This window comes from Lacerta agilis, chromosome 8, assembly GCF_009819535.1.
Source record: "Lacerta agilis isolate rLacAgi1 chromosome 8, rLacAgi1.pri, whole genome shotgun sequence".
NCBI classification, from domain to species: Eukaryota; Metazoa; Chordata; class Lepidosauria; order Squamata; family Lacertidae; genus Lacerta; species Lacerta agilis.
The window spans coordinates 67399285-67411786 of NC_046319.1; the positions used below are offsets into that span (position 1 = coordinate 67399285).

Below are 12502 nucleotides of genomic sequence, written 5' to 3' on the forward strand. Positions count from 1 at the left end.
ACCTGCAATCCTCATTGGACGCCCTTTGTGTGCCGCTTCAATGAGCAGTCAGGAGGATGGCAACAGGAGAATAGGCCTTTATTGCAGTAAATCCCCATTTGTGAAATGCTCTCCCCAGGCAGGCTCACCTAGCACCTTCATTATACATCTTTAAGTGTCAAGTGAAAATGTAACTATTCAATCAGTCCTTCAGCTGATTTAACATTCTATGCCCTCTTAAATGTTTTTGGGGGAGGTGGGGTCATGGGTTTGTCTTGTTCTTATTTTTATTTTGTATTTTTATGCTGTCAACCACCCTGAGATCTTTGGATGAAGGGAGGTAAATAAATAACTTAAATATTTAATCATGATTGATGAGGAAAACACAACAATATTAAAACTCCATAATATATGCAGCATAAAAAAACTGATTTCAGCTTCCAAGGGAGTGAAACTGTTAAAGGTTCTGCAAAAAAACAACAATAATAGGCATTTTGCTTGATGTCAAAAATGCCACACCACCATAAATTTTAAGCACCATTATAGAACTCACTGAGGGGAACTGTGATCTCATAAGAATTCTCAGCACCCTTAACAATCAATGGTTCTCAGGATATTTTGTGGGAAGCCATTGCTGCTTAAAGTGGTAAAATACTGCTTTAAATGTATGGTGCATTTGACTAGATGATAATCCTCAGGATTCCTTCCAACTCTACAATTCTATGTTTCTACTCCCTGAGGAAAAAAATGAATCTGTGGAAGAGATGTGGACAAAGAGAAAAGGGAAAAGAAGTATATGTCTAGCCCACTGATAGCTCTTGCCTCACTGTCTTTTGGACAGTGTTGTTAATTGCAGCCCCACCCACTCACTCTAATACGGTCTCTCTGATGTTTCCTGTCTTAAAGCCATCCAAAGTGGCCATTGGTGCTTCCTACAGGAGTGAGTTTCCTAGTTGAACTATGCACTGTGTGAATAAGTACTCCCCCTGCCTCCAATCCTAAATATTCCAAAATTAAGCTTCAGTTGCTTTCCTAGTGATCACAGCTGCGACATCCTGGGTCAACACCTTCATTGTTGCTATCCACTGCAACCCCAAGGTCTCATTCCTGGTCATTTCCTGCCAGTTCAGGCTCAGTGAAATGAAATACAGGTATGTGAAATGAGGATGGTGATTCTGTCACTAGGGGGCAGCCTCACTCTATAGTCACTTCTGGAACATGATCTATAAAACTGAAAAGATGTTAGAAGACTTCACACCTTCAATTGACCGTTATATGGCCTTTATGCCCCTAAGTGAAGCTGAATGATGGACTTTCACGGTGCTGGAATTGGGTGGATCTGTTGTAATCCAAGGCTCCACTTGGCATTTAAAAGATTGCCTTGCCCAGCTGTGGTCATGCCTTTCGCAGCCCTCAATGCATTATGACGTAGTAGAACAGGAAGCCCCCAGGTCCAAAACCTGTTTCCTGTTATTCATTCTTCATCTTTTGCCTCCAGCTGGAACCTAATTTCCTGCAACCTCAGGCAGCTGCAAACAGGGCCATGGAAAGGCTTTGACACGCAATAATGCCCGGAAAAGGGAATCAAGGCACAGAACAGGTAGAAACTGCAGTGCAAAGAGCCACCTGTTCACACCACTAATCAATGCAGTAGCAGAAATGTGAGAAGTGGGGAGTGAATTAAGAGGCTGGGCTTTTCTAGATAACCATTTTATTGTGCAATAAATGTACAATTGTTACATAGGATCTAAACACCCCTCCACCACTAACAGTACATTTGTTGCAGAGAAATAGCATTATCCTAGTACTCATACAGCAATATTTTATTATTTGCTAGTCAGCATTCCTGTAGCAACATGCATCTCCTTTATTAAGAAAAATATATCATAGAATTGTCAGAATCAGACCTTGAGTGTAGTGAGACCTACACTTTGGAATGCCCTCCAATTATATATTAGATAAATGACATCTCTAGCATCTTTTAGGCACTTGTTGAAGACAAGTGCCTTTTGATAAACCTTCTAAATGGAGATTGTGATCCCAATTGGTATCTGCAATGCACGAAAGCTGATGGAACATGTGGCTTGGGCTGGGTGCCTCTACTTGGTCAGTCAGCCGGTGGCCTTTCCCATCTGCACTCTCTGTGACACTTTGGAAGAAAAGAACAAGCTGATATAAGCAAGCGCTGCTGGCATCAGGGCCCTGTTATGAGCCTTCCTCTGTTAGCCTCCATTTCATGTTCAGCAGTGAACCAAAGATGGCTTTGGCTCCAGCAAAGGACCGTGGGAAATGACCTTCCCACCTTGACCATATGCACAGTCTTGTAGTTTGATTTCTCTGCTTTACCTTCTTGCCAATGAGGTCGTGAGGATCCGGAAAGTTCCTTGATTGACTCACCAGGAAGTTAGGTTGCCAAATGCAGATTATTTGCATCTAAAAGTTCTTTCATGGAGCTATGGAAACAAGCTTGTGTTACCAGCCATAAATTCTATGGAAATGTAGATAGAACAATAGGATCTGCAGGCAAGGTAGCATAACTCACCAGGAAGCCACTCCTTCCGACAGGTTAAATCTCCAAGATAAAGCTTTTGGGTACCGTATATACGTGAGTATAAGCCGACTTTTTCAGCCCATTTTTTGGGCTGAAAAAGCCGCCCTCGGCTTATACTCAGGTGAAGCGGGCGGCTGCAAAGGGACAAGCGGCAAGAAAGGGATCCTTTCTTGCTGCTTGTCTCCCCTGCCCTGCCGATCCCCATCTGTGCCTGCTCTCTGATCCCTCCTCCTGTGCCTGCTCTGCGCGAGGATCACCTCCTCCTCCCGTCCCTTCTCCCCGAAGGGGAACAGAGGTAGCGACGGGGCAGCGGGAGCAGGAGGAGGACAAGTATCGAGCAGGCGCGCGAGCCGGCTCAGCCCCAGAGAGCCTGTTGCTTTTGCCCCCATCCCATCTCCGCCATAGAAACTGCCCACCCTGAAACTACCCACCCCTGAAACCTTCCCAGAATCTGCTCCCTTAATTCCTCCCTGAATATGCCCCCTCCCCCTGAGCCCTCCCTGTAAAGAGACCTTTCTTTCCAAGCCTTCCCTCTTAACCCCTGCCCATCCCAGCTCTGCCCACTGTAGAAACTGCGCTGAGACTCTATGATCCTGTGCCTGCTCTACCCCTGCCCATCCCAGCTCTGCCCACTGTAGAAACTGCGCTGAGACTCTATGATCCTGTGCCTGCTCTACCCCTGCCCATCCCAGCTCTGCCCACTGTAGAAACTGCGCTGAGACTCTATGATCCTGTGCCTGCTCTGCGGAAGGCATCGGGGAGGGAAAAGTGGGGAGAAAGTGCTCCTCGATGCTTTCCCTCTCCGATGCCTTGCACAGAGCAGGCGCGCGGCTCAGCCCCAGAGAGCCTGTTGCTTTTGCCCCCATCCCATCCCAGCTCAGTCCGCCATAGAAACTGCCCACCCTGAAACTATCAACCCCTGAAACCTTACAAGAATCTGCTCCCTTAATTCCTCCCTGAATATGCCCCCTCCCCCTGAGCCCTCCCTGTAAAGAGACCCTTTCTTTCCAAGCCTTCCCTCTTAACCCCTTCCCCCATCCCAGCTCTGCCCACCCTAGAAACTACCCACCCTGAAACTTTCCCAGAATATGCCCCCTTGCCCTTGATGCCCTCCCTAAATATGCCCCAACCACCCCTGAAACATTCCCAGAATCAACCCCCTTCCCCCTTAATCCATTCCAGAATCTCCCCCCTTAATTCCTCCCTGAATATGCCCCCTCCCCCTGAGCCCTCCCTGTAAAGAGACCCTTTCTTTCCAAGCCTTCCCTCTTAACCCCTGCCCATCCCAGCTCTGCCCACCCTAGAAACTGCCCACCCTGAAACTTTCCCAGAATATGCCCCCTTGCCTCCCATGCCCTCCCTAAATATGCCCACCCACCCTGAAACCTTCCCAGAATCTGCCCCCTTCCCCCTTAATCCATTCCAGAATCTCCCCCCTTATTCCTCCCTGAATATGCCCCTCCCCCTGAGCCCTCCCTGTAAAGAGACCCTTTCTTTCCAAGCCTTCCCTCTTAACCCCTGCCCATCCCAGCTCTGCCCACCCTAGAAACTGCCCCCATCCCAGCTCTGCCCACCCTAGAACTGCCCACCCTGAAACTTTCCCAGAATATGCCCCCTTGCCTCCCATGCCCTCCCTAAATATGCCCCACCCACCCTGAAACCTTCCCAGAATCTGCCCCCTTCCCCCTTAATCCATTCCAGAATCCCCCCTTAATTCCTCCCTGAATATGCCCCTCCCCCTGAGCCCTCCCTGTAAAGAGACCCTTTCTTTCCAAGCCTTCCCTCTTAACCCCTGCCCATCCCAGCTCTGCCCACCCTAGAAACTGCCCACCCTGAAACTTTCCCAGAATATGCCCCCTTGCCTCTCATGCCCTCCCTAAATATGCCCCACCCACCCTGAAACCTTCCCAGAATCTGCCCCCTTCCCCCTTAATCCATTCCAGAATCTCCCCCCTTAATTCCTCCCTGAATATGCCCCTCCCCCTGAGCCCTCCCTGTAAAGAGACCCTTTCTTTCCAAGCCTTCCCTCTTAACCCCTGCCCATCCCAGCTCTGCCCACCCTAGAAACTGCCCCCATCCCAGCTCTGCCCACCCTAGAAACTGCCCACCCTGAAACTTTCCCAGAATATGCCCCCTTGCCTCTCATGCCCTCCCTAAATATGCCCCACCCACCCTGAAACCTTCCCAGAATCTGCCCCCTTCCCCCTTAATCCATTCCAGAATATTCCCCTTGCCCCCTGAAATGTACCCACAATATGCCCCCTTACCCCCTGAGCCCTCCCTGTAAGAGACCCTTTCTTTCCAAGCCTTTTATTGGTATTTATTTTTATTTTTGAAATTTACCAGTAGCTGCTGCATTTCCCACCCTCGGCTTATACTTAGGTCAATAAGTTTTCCCAGTTTTTTGTGGTCAAATTAGGTGCCTCGGCTTATATTTGCGTCGGCTTATACTCACGTATATACGGTAAGTGATCCTTGTTTGTTTGTGTGTCCCAATCTACCTCTTACGAAAAATGTCCCTATTACATTACATGCCCCACCCCAGCTACGCTCCTGTATGGAAGGGTCCTGATCACACACAGGACAGGCTAAATACTATAATCTCTTTGGGGCAGTGTATTTTTGAGACCATGTGAGCTGCAATTTCACAAAGGATCCTCCAGTACACATGTCCATCAGCCCCCATGTTAACAGCCCCAGCACAGGAGGATGGAGATGGCTGGGGAAGTGATGGATTGCTGTCACGACCACCCACCTTAATTACAGCCAGTTGAGGGAGTAGCCCTGGCTGTCAGTTTCCTCCTCCTTAGTATTAGTATTGCACTTGTAGAGTGCCACTCAAGAGATAATTGAGTTAAAAAAAATTTAAGGAATGGCCATGAGCATTTGTCCTCATCACTGAGGTAGGACAACCAATCCCCACCCGTTTGAATTTAGAGCGAAGAGATAACCGGTTAATGTAAGGTGACACATGCCTTTCTTATTTACACTTTTGCTTGCAGAAGAATATTGTAGGATGTGGAAGCTTGCCACTTTTTACACCCCAAAGATAAACATATTTACTCAGACCCCTCACTGTTTCCTGCCTATTAAACAGAATTAGAATTGCAGCCTTAATTATTGTTGATCCAATCATCCTTTTACTTGTAACCTTTGAGCAAGTTGTCACACCCTATCCTAGTGGCATATACAGAATAGACGTTGCAGAACATATATATTATATTTGAGTTTCCTTCACGTTGACATATTGAGAGTTGCCAGGGTTCAAACCCTGGACCTTGGACATGCAAGGCACATGCTCTGCTACTGAGCTACTTCTCCAAATGCTGTTCCTTCTAAATATTAACTTTCCGAATGCTGAAGTCAGGGCCAGTGAATCAGTAAGGGAAGTGGGTTTTAATGTGCAAATAACCTCACCTTTAATGTAAATGAATAAAACCTGTAGTTTTAAAACAAATAAACGTGTCCAGACTTTGATTGAATAGAGAAGCTGCCACACCTGCCTCTGTATGGAGACATAGGCAATTACATTGGCTGTGTACACACTTCAACTCTGAAGCACATTTGGAGCACTTTATTTCCCTCAACAATTCTGAGTACTGCAGTTTACCCCTGAGAGTAACGACTCCTTAACAAACTACAGTACCCAGATTTGAGAAAAAGAAGGTGCTTTGAATTTGCTGTGAATTAGAATATTTTCCATATGATGATAAGCCCGCACTGAACCACTGCAACCCAAGACACACTTTAGTGTTCAGCCTACAAAACACTATATGACTTGGTTCTGAGTAAGCCAGCATCGGATCTGGTTACAAGTTTGAGTGTAGTTCAATGTGTTAAGGAGCTGTGTCCAGGGTGCATTAGGTAAAGGGACCCTTGACAATTAAGTCCAGTCATGGACGACTCTGGAGTTGGGGCACTCATCTCGCTTTACTGGCTGAGGGAGCTGCCGTTTGTCCAGAGACAGCTTCCGGGTCATGTGGCCAGCATGACTAAGCCGCTTCTGGTGAACCAGAGCAGCTCACAGAAATGCTGTTTACCTTCCTGCCAGAGCAGTACCTATTTATCTACTTGCACTTTGACGTGCTTTCGAACTGCTAGGTTGGTAGGAGCTGGGACCGAACAACGTGAGCTCACCCCGTCATGGGGATTTGAACTGCCGACCTTTGAACTGCCCAAGGCTAAGTGGTTTACACCACAGCGCCACCTGCGTCCCTGCAGGGTGCATTAGATGTTCTCAGGCTATACCGGTATATCAGTGGTAGAGCACATGCTTTGCACTTCAGTATATGTTTTTCTCCCTCATATATGACTCCCTCCCTGGGGTCATATAGTGAAGCTGAGTGGACTTGGGAACATAGCATACTGCCTTATACTTTGCAAGAACATTGGATTGGTCTATCAAATTCGTTATAATCTACACCAGGCTTCCTCAACCTCGGCCCTCCAGATGTTTTCAGACTACAATTATCATCCCTGACCACTTCCTGCTAGCTGGGAATCATGGGAGTTGTAAGCCAAAAACATCTGGTGGGCTGAGGTTGAGGAAGTCTGATCTACACTGACTTTTACTGAATCAGACCATTTGTCTATCTAGCTTAATATTGTCTCTCGTTTCTCAGACTTAAGTCCTCAGCTCTTGTTGGGACTTGAACTTCCATCATCCCTGACCACTGGTCCTGTGCTGAAGGGCAATTGCTCTCCAGGGTTTCTCATGTTCATGACAATTTTTTTTATAAATAACCCACCCAACTGGCTGGATTTCCCTAGCCACTCTGGGCGGTTTACAATATATATAAAACATAATAAAATATCAAACATTTAAAAACCCATTCCCAGCTTAAATGAGCTGCTGCATTGCAGGGGTTGGACTAAATTCGGGGTCCACATTTCTATTCTACGCTGGGGATCCAACCTAGAATCTTCTGCCTTGAGTCCCAGGCTGTGGCTGTGGCTATGGCTATGACAAAAGCAAGACCCTATTGGGGTGTTAATGCTGCGAACCCCTCCATTGTAGGCTCAGGTTGAATATATTTGTAAATAAAGACACCACAGTCTGCTATGTCTCATTTCCAAAGGAAAATGAACCCTGGGTAACCCCCTGGAATCTCGTACTACTTAGAGATTGGGATGGATAGGCAACTATTGATGAATAAATGTTTATATAGCTTATAATTGAGGCTCCAGTACTTTGGCCACCTCATGAGAAGAGAAGACTCCCTGGAAAAGACCCTGCTGTTTGTTGGAAAAGATGGAGGCAGGCACAAGGAGAAGGGGACGACAGAGGACAAGATGGTTGGACAGTGTTCTCGAGGCGATTAGCATGAGTATGGTGGTAGGCAAACTGCGGGAGGCAGTGAAAAATAGGCGTGCATGGCGTGCTCTGGTCCATGGGGTCACGAAGAGTTGGACACGACTGAACGACTGAACAACAAATAGCTTATAATGTATTCATACACAGACTTGCATTGCTCTTTTTCCAGCTTCCTTTTTATTGCTTCCTTTTACTTCCTCTTGTGTTGTTAGCTTGTTATTTTAATTTAAGGTATTGTAAACTGCATTGAATGCGCATTTTGCCCAGAAAGGATGGTGTTACATTACAATGTACCAATGTTATACACAAACTAATTATCCAAGTGGTGAAAAATGCTTACTCTGGGTTTGTTTTTTCCAATGAGGTCACAGGAAGCTTATGAGTAATTTTATATATATTTTTACAAATATGCAGGCATATGCTTAGGTGACGCTCACAGCTTAGCATCTCCCAAAAGTTTACTTCTCTCTCATCAGATTTTTGGGGGAGCACTACCAGAACTAAACAAAAACAATAAGCTCTGCCTTGCTCTCTGGCTGACCCACAGTAATCTACAGACATGGATTACCACATTCTTAAGGAGTAGACAGAAAAAAACCCCTGCAGTAATAGTCGTAATGTACCTGTGGCTAAGATCATGTAGTTGTAGTATTCAATCACACCCTGATAAATATTGTAGGTTCTTGTTGTATACCTGATCATTTTGACTGGGAAATAGGTGACACAGCCTTCACTCTGCTGATAAACCTTAACCCACAAAAATCGGGGTGGGAAGTCTGTGTTTCTCCAGATGATGTCCCCAGAATAAATATATTTGTGCTATTTTTGAGCTCCCCGAGGCAACTGACACTTCCATTCTCTGGAAGCTGGTCTTTGTTTAGTGAAGGCCCAAATGCATATCCTTGCCCTTAAGTGTTGGCTAACATTAAAAAGGAAGATAAGGTCAATTTTAGTACTTTCAGCTTTCAAAGAGATGCTGAGTCTGACTTCATCTTGGAATCAAGTCATTGATAAGTATGGTCTTTCTTTGGACATTCTGAGTTCATTAGACTTGTAGAAGGCATCTCATCACATGTAATCTCATGTTTTAAAACATTATCTTTGTGCTGGTCGAACTTCTAGTTGTCTGTTCAAATGTGCCCCTTTGTATGCCAAACTATTGATTCAGATTCCTTGCCCTCACTATGAACCGGTAACCAGCACCACAAATATCAAATGAATAGAAACCCTTACAGCTCTGCGGCACCAGTTTATTATGCGCTTTGCCCATAGCTGTCAATCTTTCCCTTTTTTTGCGGGAAATTCCATTGGGAAAATAGCATTGGGAAACAGCAGGGAGGGTTGACAGCTATGGCTCTGCCATAGTTGAAGAATGCTATCACCAGATCCCCTATGAAGAGAGACTACTTTCTGGTTTGCCCAATCTACAAAGACGTAAGAGCAGCCTTGTTCAAATATTTAAATTTCACAGCAAGGAGATTGATTAGGCATTTGATTAACTTAATTAGGAGATAGGTCTTCCTACACCTCTGAAAAAGTGGCCTGTTTTGCCTTTAGAATGACAATTCTAAGGAGAAATGTTTGTGGGGGTGTTAAGTTAAATTCTTCAGGGGAGCAAACTTTCATCTTACAAAATGTCTGGTTTGAATAATTATTTTGACCCTGCAACTTTTTATTCTGTTTTTAATTGTTTTATCTTTTGTAATGGTTTTGGCTTAACAAATAAATAATAACAGATATTGGACTACCCCACCCATCATCCACAGCACAGTCAGGAATGTAGTCCAACAACATCTGGAAGGGAACAGGTTCCGCACCTCTGTATTAAAGTTATTTTTTTATGTTTAAAGCTTTTGTATACAGAACTGCTTACTGTCAGAAGTCACCCCGAAGCACTTTACACATATCAATCAAAACTCTCTGACACAGAATCGTAAAATACAACTGAAACATCAGTCACAATACCATTATACTTAACACAAGATTATCAAGGGAGACAAAGACTGAAAATAACCTGGATACATAGCCTCCAAGAGCTTGGAAAACAAGAACGTCTTCACCCTGTGGCAAATTCCATCAGCATTCTATCCATCCCTCTGGGGGAAGGGAGTTCCATAACTGGGTGCACCTACAGAGGTTATGTTCTTTAAGTTACATGGCTGTCAAGGGCATCCTGCCCAGTCCAATGCACATTTTATTTGGAATATAAAGTCCCATTTATTCCAATGGGGCTTACTGTCAAGTAGGGGATGGGTGAAGTTGTCAGTTTTTGTTTGTTTCAGTTGCTCATTTTCCCACTCTTAATTCAGTTTTAATTTCACATCACTTTGTGACTTTTGAAAAACTGTCCTTATGAAACTTCATTAGCATTTTAGTGATGATTTTTCCAATTTTTAGTATTAATACTATATTAAATTTGTATACCATCCTTCATCAGTACATCTTGGGGCGGTTCACAACATAACATAAAATAAGATACAGAGGATTGCTTCATGGGATCAGTAAGAAACTACTGGCAAGTAACAGTGTTTTCATTTCCCCCCTAAGTCAAATGAAGCCTCTCCTACTGAATTTTGGATACAGTAAAAGCTATGCCTTTGAGAACATTTTTGAAAATGTTAATACACAATTTTGCCTAATATACACATTTCTGCAAAGCAATTTCTCCTAATACAATGCACCTTTGTGCACATTACATTACTTGCCTAGAGAAGTGTTAATTTTAAAAGCTAACCATGTTTTGGTTTACGTATTATTTTGGGAAGTGAGAATTAGGCAGGTTCACCTTTAAATGCAGACTGAATTGGAATTTCTCCACCACCACTACTCCTGATAAAATTTGCATGTAGAAGGTGCTGCTTGACACAGTTGCACAATTCCAAAGACTTGAATCAGCCAGTTCTACCTGTTTGTTCACTGACTAATCCTATAGCAACTTCCTACCATCACCGCACAGCCAAAAGGACACACAGGAACATATCTACATTCTGTTCCCAGGCTGTCACTGAAAGGTTGTCTAAACAGCAAAACATATACTTTCCCCCTTCCTTTTCCTGTAGAACAAAGGTTCTCAAAAGTTTCTATGGGGGGGGCATGCTTGAGGGGCTTGCAAATTACCAAGGTTCACCAGTCACAAAGAAAATGGTGTGGGGGTTGAGCCAATCACCAAATGTTGGAAGACAGTGCAATCTTGGTGCAACTGGCAGATACCAAAATAATTTTCTAATGATATCTAATCCCACTTTGCAAATTGCTAAAAACATTGCCAGAGCATTTTCCTTGTGGCAAACAGCTTGACAGGGCAGTTTCCTATACAGCTATTAGCTCTGGAAGTATTGTGACCCAGCTCCACATTTTAGCAAGAATTTGCTTTCTTCCCCTGCCCTGCCTCTCATACTATATTAACTTTTGTAATTTCATCTCCCCCTTTTCCAACTTATCCTCCCTCCCACATACTGCCAATTTCTTCAATCCCTACCTTTTCATTTTCCTCCTACTATTATGCCATTCCTTTATATTCCCAATTTCTTGCTTAAAAATATATATTTTATATATTTTCCCTAATTGTTGTTGGCACCTCCTCTCCAGCCCTTCTCTGACTCAGCAGCCTTGCTCACCATGCAGGGAGACAGTTTCCCTCGTGGTTATTTTTAAGACTTCTGAGGAACCCAGGGACAAAATCATAGAATTCTAAAGTTGGAAGGTACCGTGAGGGTCATCTAGTCCAAAACGCCTGCAATGCAGGAATATGCAGGTGCCCCTTATAGGGATCAAGCCTGGACCTTGGCATTATCAGTACTGTACCACGCTCTAAGCAACAGCTATGCTCACTGGAACATGTGTCAATATCATCCCTTCCCCAGCTAAAAAAACAACAAAACAACAACTGAAAAGTAGCTTAAAAAACCTATATCTTAAGATTTGAGGTCAGTACAATTCACATTTGTGTGTGTCCACTTGCAATGTATAGTCGTCCTTCAGTCCATCTGCATTTGGGGCTCCTCTTCATGTTCCATGAAGCATATAAAATTTAAGACTTTCTATTTTCTACAAAGCAACTGCTAAACGCTACAGTACAGGATTGGGCCACTAAAGCTCCTGGCAGAGACTTTCACTTTTGTTTGTTTATTGTTTTTCACCTGAATTTGCTTTTAACTTGTTTTTTAACTCCTTGCGATTTAACTGTCTGGACAGGGCCGGATTTAGGTTTGATGAGGTCCTAAACTACTGAAGGTAATGAGGCCCTTTATATGTCCAGCTGTCCTTTGTCAACAACAATTGTCGCTGTTTTGTGTTGAATATATGCTATATATCCCAGTAGTAATGTATGGAAGTGAGAGCTGGACCATAAGAGACTGATCGCCAAATAATTGATGCTTTTGAATTATGGTGCTGGAGGAGACTCTTGAGAGTCCCTAGACTGCAAAAAGATCAAACTTATCCATCCTTAAAGAAATCAGCCCTGGGTGCTCACTGGAAGGACAGATCCTGAAGTTGAAGCTCCAGTACTTTGGCCACCTCATGAGAAAGAGAAGACTTCCTAGAAAAAGACCCTGATGTTGGAAAAGATGGAGGCGGGCACAAGGAGAAGGGGACGACAGAGGACGAGATGGTTGGACAGTGTTCTCCGAGGCGACTAACATGAGTATGGCGGGAGG

The 12502-nt window shown here is 44.4% G+C and overlaps 1 protein-coding gene across 2 annotated transcripts in view; it reads left to right on the plus strand.

The window, feature by feature from the left end:
• The window catches only part of LOC117051551 (zinc finger protein Rlf-like), a 52928-nt gene that overhangs the window by 15489 nt on the left and 24937 nt on the right, over positions 1-12502 (plus strand). The gene's annotated exons all lie outside the window — the stretch shown is intronic.